The sequence below is a fragment of the Podarcis filfolensis genome, assembly GCF_964270895.1.
Source record: "Podarcis filfolensis genome assembly, chromosome: 16".
NCBI lineage: Eukaryota > Metazoa > Chordata > Lepidosauria > Squamata > Lacertidae > Podarcis > Podarcis filfolensis.
The window spans coordinates 11318999-11327586 of NC_139620.1; the positions used below are offsets into that span (position 1 = coordinate 11318999).

General features: G+C 43.9%; 2 long non-coding RNA genes across 5 annotated transcripts; one reads left to right on the forward strand and one right to left on the reverse strand.

Annotated features, from left to right (window-relative positions):
• Positions 1 to 1439: 1439 nt before the first annotated feature.
• Positions 1440 to 7446, forward strand: LOC310751928. Of its 4 annotated transcripts, none has more exons than XR_014542684.1 (11): positions 1440 to 1573; positions 2764 to 2802; positions 3570 to 3604; positions 4264 to 4348; positions 4551 to 4587; positions 4950 to 5013; positions 5306 to 5379; positions 5754 to 5807; positions 6267 to 6366; positions 6580 to 6714; positions 7163 to 7446. It is a non-coding gene; the product is annotated as an uncharacterized lncRNA (long non-coding RNA). The 4 variants fall into 4 exon arrangements; XR_014542685.1 differs by having other exon boundaries at positions 1441 to 1573; positions 4551 to 4578; XR_014542686.1 differs by having other exon boundaries at positions 1442 to 1573; positions 4551 to 4574.
• LOC310752034 lies at positions 5724 to 6269 on the reverse strand. The gene is made up of 2 exons (XR_014542810.1): positions 6070 to 6269; positions 5724 to 6022 (listed from the first exon to the last, which is right to left on the reverse strand). It is a non-coding gene; the product is annotated as an uncharacterized lncRNA (long non-coding RNA).
• Positions 7447 to 8588: the final 1142 nt, after the last annotated feature.

Sequence of the window (8588 nt, forward strand, 5' to 3'; positions counted from 1 at the left end):
AAGAAACAACTGGGAAATCAAGGTGTGCTCTGGTGGTTCCATTGCTGCACTGAGACATGCTTCCACCTTGGTCTGGGAGAGGAAAGTGGTTGGCATCAAAACTGCTGCTAAAACAGGGACCCTCCCATTTTAACAATTGTTTCAGTAGAAACAGCTTTCCTCCCCTGGAGCAAGTGTCAAAGAGCAGCACAGAGGTCCTGTCTGAAAGTCCTTATGCAAACAGTTCACTCAATCTGCAAGTTAAGAACTGCAGCTCCGGTGAACCCACTGAGCCTTGAGTGGTGGCCATTTGGGCCTTTTGCACCGCTGGCCCACTGCCAGCCAATAGGCTTACTTAGGTAGCATGTCAGGTTCTAGTTGGGGACCAAACTCATTTCCTAGCGATTTTCAGTGGTAGGTGGCCAGATCCTTTTTGGTGGGGGTCCCGGGCTTTAAAGCGCTCCGGGCTGCATGTAATTCAGTACCCTTTTTGATTCTGCAAATAAACTCTGATGGTGATTCTATTTCCACTGTCCCATCAACTGTGTGATAAGCAGTTTAATCTCAAAAACTCTGAATTGTCCTGACTTGGTCAATTTCTTGATAGTCTCTACCTGATTGACCTGACAGCCATTAGCAACATATTTGCATAAACATTTCTACTTTGTCATAATGCTGTGTGGTTCTGCCTTTGCACGGGAGATAAAAAGATGGGTTTCCTTGTATGAAACTTGCTGCAAGCTTTGACTTGCTTCCCAATAATTTTTGCAGGGGAAGCAAAATGTTTTCAGATGATGAGTTTGGGGCGAAACAGCACACCGAAAAGAGAAGGAATCGCAAACTTGCTCGGAAATCCTTTGTATACGTACTCCGGGCAAGGGAAGAATTAGAATTCTGCGCATGCTCGGGGCCGTTCTCGTTATCACTAGTACTACACGTGCAGCTCCATTCCATTCCGCCCCTCGCTGATCGAGGCCAGTGCGCATGAGGAATCCTTGCGTCCTTTGTTTTACACGTGCTTGATTTTTTTTTCTATTGCGCTTGCGCAGTCCTCTTCCCGCCCTGCCCTTTCGTAATATGTCCTAGAGACAATAAGGTTATTTGAAAAATTAGAGCGACACACAAAGGCTACACTTCCGGTATCAATTGAAAAGGAGATGAAGATGGCCGCCATTGACCATTTTAAAGGGAGGGGGGCAGTAACACGGTTCTATACCTTCATATCTCCATGGTAAAAGCCCCTTAATTCTCCGCTCCAGAAGTTGTGTCGTACAGAGAGGGACAGAGTATGAAAAATCCGTAATACTATTATCTCTCGAAAATAGTACTGACTATCGTAGGGATAGAAAGAAGGCCATAGAGCTCTCTCATTTCTATCTCTATGGTCACGGTTGTCTTCAAGCAGTTGTAAAAGAGGGCGCATGCGTTCTAACGTCTCACTGCACGCGCTAAACGGCCGAATTTGTAAAAAGCGATGGCCATTGGGTAGAAAGGGAAGGTGGGGAAGAGTTCCCGGCATGCTCCGCGGCTACTGACTATTTAAGCCTTCAGCGGGCGGGCACTGTTTCTCTATCTAAGGCAGTCCTGCGGCAAGGTAAGTAAATGCGTGGGAGGGAGAGTTATTGCTTTTTAATCCGGAGCCATCCGCGATTTGTGGAGGGTTTCAGGCCTGCAAATCCCACTAAAGGGCTTCTGTACGCTTTCCCTCATCTTTGGGTGTGGATATTGAGTAGCCCTTGAGCGTTTTTGTTGAGAAAGGATGCGGTCAACGGGCCGCGTATGATCTTGCAAGCTCGTGCAACGCTTAATTGGGCGCAAGGCCCTAGGATCTCTTGTGGGACTTATTTCTGAGTAAGCATTCGGCCAGCTCTATATAAGAGGTGGCTGAAATACAAATGAAGGTTACTTTATTTGCCATTTAACGGCTGGGTGTAATCGGTACTTGATTTGATTTCATTTTTTTATTGCTTTTCATAAAATATCTCGCAGCGATTCCTGATACCTGGAATAGGTAGACTTTTGTACGTGCCTGTGGACGCTTAAAAGCCCTACTGGCCTGGATGCCTATCAGAAAATGTGAATAAGGGCCTGTGTGCCCATCAAGCTGTAAAGAAACCTCTTTGAGCTTGGTGCAATATGCTTCTGAGAAATTATGCATACATTTGGGCTTCGTTTCTCCATAACTTTTAATGGTCTGCTGTAGATCTTTCTGATTAAAGTTGGTCACTGGAAATCGAGGCCCAAATTACCCTCACAGAGCTACCCTTCACCGAGCACTCTGGGGGTTAATTGATAAACCACTTCAGGAATTGTAGCTCTGTGAGGAATAAGGGTCACCTAACAACTCTTAGCACCCTTAACAAACTACAGTTCCCAGGATTCTCTGGGGGAAACCATGACTGTTGAAAGTAGTAGAATGCATAGCATTGGGGGGCCCTAGAATTGGCATTATTGTAAGCCATCTGCTCCAACCCACCACATCAAATCCATAGTGAGGGCATTCCCTAACAGACTACCTTTGCTTAAAAGCTTTTGAGGTCAAGTATGGTTTTGGTATAAATTCCCAGCCATAAGGGGGATATGGCTGGGGCTAGCGCTCCCTCTGTATATTTAATGTCTTTCTCTGATGAAACTACACAGACCTGTACTGAAAAGTTCTGTGAGGACATCCTTTTGTTTCTGAGAATGGACTCCTGGCTGCCATAGTGAGATACTACTTTCTAGATTATAGTATATCACTTGGAAATGTGTAGCTTATAAACTGTTGGCTTTTTCTCCCTCCAGACCTGAATTTGCAAGATCATGTGCGACTGTACTTTCCAGGTGAGGTGAAAATCAAATGTGTTTAAGCTGTTCTTTGTTATGTACTTGGAAAGATGAGCAGTTGTTGGGCAATTGACGTTTGGTACATGGGAGGTTTTTAAAATATAATATGCTGTGTATTTACATCGATGTCCAAACATAAAACTTGAAAGTGTACTGTGAGGTGTACTGTATTTGAATACCATGTTTTAGAAGCTAGTTCTAACCATAATCTAGCATGTTGCAGAGTAGGATTGGGATAAAACTGCAATGTTTTTGATCCTTATATTCATTTCTTGCTGAGTGGCGGTGTATGTGTTCCAACAGACCTATGAAGCCCACTTGCTCTTTCTGAAGACCTTAGAATGCTGTACTTGGTATCATATTTTAAACTGTACCCCATAGCTCAAGCTGTTAAAAAGGGCACTTCCTTGGGTGCCCTCTCTAGCCATTGTTACAAGGGCATCAAGTGCTACAGAGATGAAATCCACGAACTCTCTCTTTCTGAGGCTTCAGTGGAGAAAACCTTTACCAGATTCTGAGTAGCGCTAGCCCTGGCCATCAGTGTGGAAGATGGAAGTAGATTTTGCCAAAGTGCCCTGACAAAATTGTTCTATGTCCGAGACACAAAGACCATGTGGTCAAGTTGTGTAGAATCTCTCCCTCATACACACCTTTGGTATAGCAGCATTAGTGGTTGAAGGCAGTGTGTGTGTGGTGGTGGTGGTGTTGTTGTTGTTGTTGTTGTTGTTGTTTTAATATTTTTTTCATATTCCCCCATTCCGCAGCTGCAAGAGTCATCAGCTATGTGTGTCTACCACGTGTAAGTATCTATTTTATTTATATTTATAAAATATGCCAACCCCATTTTTAAAGTGCATTTAGGACATGCTCAAAGGAGCTGTAATTAAAAACACAATACTCCATTCACCACTTCTATAACTGCCATTTTGGCTACAGTGCTCATTGAATAACATGACCAGCTGGATAATGTAGAAGCCAAAACATTTTCCTTAAACTTGAGATATTTCTGTTTATCTAGTCACTGTAATTTTTGGTGATTTGCTCTCAGATCCAGAGCAAGGGGAACAAAACCTGGCCCTCTTGCATTGTATGTTTACCTGTACAATTTTATTATACTTGCATGCTATTTAGAGAACTAGTCCATTTGAGAAGGAGCAAAGTAGTCTTGTTGCAGCCAGTGTGGCAAATTTCTAGTGGGAGGGGGCAGAAGGATTTCTCTGGACAAATCCTCTGGGTGTACTTCAAAAATAGAAAGCTTCCAGCACACCCTACCAGCTGTTTTGAGCTCCTTTTTGCTGCCTTACTGTGTTCAGTGATGTTAAAATTGACAAGCATATATCTGATGTCTAGTGATGTCAGCTTCCTGTCTGAGAACACAAGACCTTCCAGCTTGTTGAGGGGGGAATGAATGGGTATACAAAATAAAATTAAAAATGCTTCCGATTTCCTTAATTACAGGGTGTATATTCCTGAACAAGGAGCGGCTGTGTGGAAAACCCTTAAGAGGTATGTTTGAGGACCAGTACATCTGAATGATGGGGAGGTGAGACCTTTGTGCGCTGGGTGTGTTTCAATCGTTTGCGCTTGACTGTTTAGTTTGAAATGATGACCTACGTTGATGGACGACATTTAGTCTCATGGCAATAGAGTTACCAAAGCCCTGATCAAACTGCTGCTCCTCCGCGTAGCAAATGCATTCTGTCTTCAGTTTCCTTTTACTGAACAAGTTCTTATGTCCTACACAGGTACAAGGACCCTGGCCAAAAAAAGTGAGTATTGGAGGTACAGCTCATTTTTAAATTTATGCACTGTTTAATATAGGGGTGGGGATGTTGTTAGAGTCCCGGCTTCCATCAGCCCTGGCCAGCATTAGCAAGGATTTTGGGAGTTGTGGTTGAGCAACATCTGGAGGACCTGACATGTTCCTGACATCTGGGTTAGTGTATTGTTGCTCTTGCTTCTGTACTGCCGCCCAACCTCCACCTGCTGTCTTCCCAGTGATGAGACTTTTACCGCCCCAGTCTGATTTCTTGTGACTGAGTGGTCCTTTCTGAGGCTTAAGAGCTCAGCAGGACTTGGGTGAGGTTGGATGGTCATAGCTGCAAATCAGAACTTAATAATAATCATTTTCTCTTGCTTTCCAGGATCTGCTGTTTCTTTCAAACAGCAGAATGGAGCAGTTAATTTAAAAGACGGTGCTTCCAACAGGTATGTTTTATTCCTCGCAATCGAACAGCCACATGCTAGCAAAAATACGATCTAGGAATCTCAAACCTAAAGCATCACTCTGGTCCCAATGAAGAAATCCTATTGCGTCTTATCTTCTGTTTTGGCGCCAGAACCTGCAAAGGTTGAACCCACTGGGGCCAGCAGAGGGGAAAGATGAAACTCTGCTCCAAAAGGAACTGTCTGATGGGACTTGGGTCTGATGAGGAAGGGCTGTAGATCAAGTTCATTTTTATATGCATTTATATACATAGATGACTTTTCTTTCCTTCAGAATGCAGGACATACTCCAGAGAGCCAGCCCTTGTGGACTTGACTGCTTGTCCTCCTGTCTCCAAAGGATGAAAAGTGAGTTTACATATAGCGCCAACCTTGCTTTTAACTTCTCTGCTAATAGTCAATTCACCCACCCACCCCCCAGTTCCCACTGACATGATGATCTCACTTGGAATCTCGTTCGGCTGAATTTTGCTGTTGAGAAGCGGAATCTGAGCATCAGTTGGGAGAGTGTCTAAGCTGGAGGTGGTGGTAGTTGCTGTATCAAAACTTGCACCTCACTGCCTGGCTAAGTAATGTCCCAGCCCTTACAATTTTGCTCCAGTTTTTAAGTTGATGGGATTTCTTTAAATTTGAATATTCCTTCTTGTCAAGCAGGACCTCTAGGCCACAATTTGTTTCTTCTGGATTTTCCCCCCTAAATGGCAAAACCATCTTTTTTGCAGAATGGTGAACCTGAATTGGGGGCCCTCCCTCCGTTCCTGGTGGAGATTGAGCAGGTAAAGTTTATCTGATAGGTAAAATGGTAGCACGTGTGAAAAGCTTAAAATACAATTTTATTCATGTCTGCTTGGAAGTTCAGTGGGGCTTACAGCCATGTAAGTAAGTATATAGGATTGAAACCTTCAAATATTTGGCTGTCCAGATTACAGCTCTCTGGGGGATTCCAGAAGCCCTGCACTCTGTAACTTTCCAGTATGCATAAAAAAGAGGACTCCATAGCACCTCTCTTGTGCCTTGAGCTATGTTTTTCCAGAGGACTCCCATAAGGAAGTTAGGAAAGATGGAGCAATTAGTTGCCTGCAGTTTTAATGATGAGTTTCACTAGCTCACTTTGATTATCTATAAAACCATGAAAATGTTTGAACAGCTGAAAAACTGCAAAGAAACAAATTAGGTAGACTAAGCAAGATTTTTGGGCCTTGGGTCTGATTGTGTGTTTCTCCCCCTCCTTGTAGATGACTCCCTGAAGCCAACTACATTCCTAAGCTAGCTGCCAGACCACTGGTCCACCCATCTCTGCATTGTCTACATGAACTGGCAGCAGATGCAAATAGGGTAAGTGCTTGCCCTCCACAGTTTGGGGGGGTGAAAGGGGGGGGCACTCCCTCCTCTTCCCAAGTTGGCTCCAGTGATGAGATTGTTACCGCCCCAGTCTGATTTCTGTGACTGAGTGGTTCCTTCTGAGCCTAGGAGCATGGCAGCAACATTTGTGTAAGAGATGGGAGAGACTTCATTATACTTAACATCTCTGTTTTTTCCTTTTAATAGAAGAGCTCAAATTGGGGCTCCTACTCCAGTAACTGGTAGCTTCCTTAGTTGTGATATCGCTGCAGCATTGATTGCTCCCAGCCCACTTCACCCAGCCTGTACAAGATCACCCAGCCTTGCTTCTGCATCCAACAGGTGAGCTTTAAAAGCTAACCGCTCTAAGAGAACAGTAGGGCAGACAAGTGGGGGAAGAACCAGGGTTGATGGGAGCTACAGTTGAGCAACATTTGAACGGGCCACAGGTTCTTCCAACACCTAGGGCTTAGGGGGAAGGATTGGAGTACTGTATTACATAGTCCCAGAACATGAGCTTTTGGTATTGTGGTGTGGGGAGGAGTCCCAATGAGGAGATAAGGCAGCATGTCTTACCATCTGTCTTGGCTCCAGAACCTGCAAAGGTTGAACCCACTGGAGCTCGCAGAGTGGAGAAGAGGAAACGCTACTCCAGAAGGAGCTGTCTGATGGGATTCATGGGAGGAGAAGCACAGTGGTTGTGTATGGTTTTGATTTGTCACCCATAGTAACTCATCTTTGCTATCTTTGTTTTCTTTCTCCCTCCTGCCCTGCTCCCCCTCATACACAGGCATGCACAATTGCTGGAGACTGTTCTCAAGATGATCAGCAAGCTGTCAGTGCTCTCGATTGATCCCACCCCAAGTGCTAAAGCAATCAATCCAGTGTTTGTAGCCAATGGCCATTAAAATACAATGTGAACACATTGCACAGCTGCAAAACGACCATGTTTCCTGAAAAACATGTAGCTTATTACTTTATGCTTTTATTTGTAAATTGCTTTGCTTTTTAGGCAAAAACTAAATTTCATAGAAATGCATTGTGGGCAGTACTCAATAAATTACATATGTGTGATCCCATCAACACATTGACTTTTGTGTTTTTTTCTGAGTCGTGGGTAAAGGGTTGTCTGTAGCAAAGTTGAGGAGTGGATATTTCTTTACACCGCAATATATGGGGCTCTTCAGTATCCATTCCAGTAACTTGCAAATGGCAGAACTTGTCTTGTCTTGTTTCTTCATATGTATTTTCCTGAAATTGGCACTCTTTGCAAACGTGATGGAGGGAGAGTTGGATATGAAAATTGATACTTGGGTATAAAGTTACATCTTTTCCTTCTACAAGGCAAGGGAACTCTTGACAGCTACACAGTGCCATCTACTGCGTCTGTAATGAATAACACCAATTCACAATGTCAAGCCACTCAATTTCAGTGGATGACGGCTCATAAGCTGTCAAGATGTGTTTCCATACATCCACATTTGTTGACAACCTCAAGCCTTAGCCTCATGAGACATTTCTAATAATTTGTTCCCCACTGCTTGTTCCTGCAAAGGACAGCAAGTAATTGTTAGCATGTTATTCAGATCAGGATGTAAGCAAAAAACAGGAACTGGCAGGAAGACATTTTAGGGTGACAGAATGCTTGCATGCTTGCATAACTTCTGTTTCAGTGTATCTGAAGAAGTGCACATGCACACGAAAGCTTAGACCTAGAACAAACTTAGCTGGTCTCTAAGGTGCTACTGGGCAATGTTTATTTTGCCTAAGGAAGTGTCAATGGCTAACCTTTAAGCTGTGAAGCTTCCCTGTAAAACTGGTGTATGTCCTTTCTATGACTTATTTCTGATGTATGACATGCTCTTGTTGGGAGGACTGCAGTGAAATCGCCTGTGAATCAAAAGGTGTTTAAAAAAAAAGTATTACATCCTATTCATAAAGATCAGGCTTACCAGCTGCCTTGCTTGCATATACAATGCTTCAGGATGAGAACAGAAATTGTGCCGCCGCAGCGTGGCGGCAGCAGGAGGCCCCATTAGCTAAAGTGGTGCTTCAGGTTAAGAACAGTTTGAGGTTAAGAACGGATCTCCGGAACGAATTAAGTACATAACCAGAGGTACCACTGTACTTAGCTAGAAGGCTCTTGCTGGTGGCTGTCACATCAGCCCAGAGGGTATCAACAAATGTCAAGTTACAGATAGGTAGCCGTGTTGGTC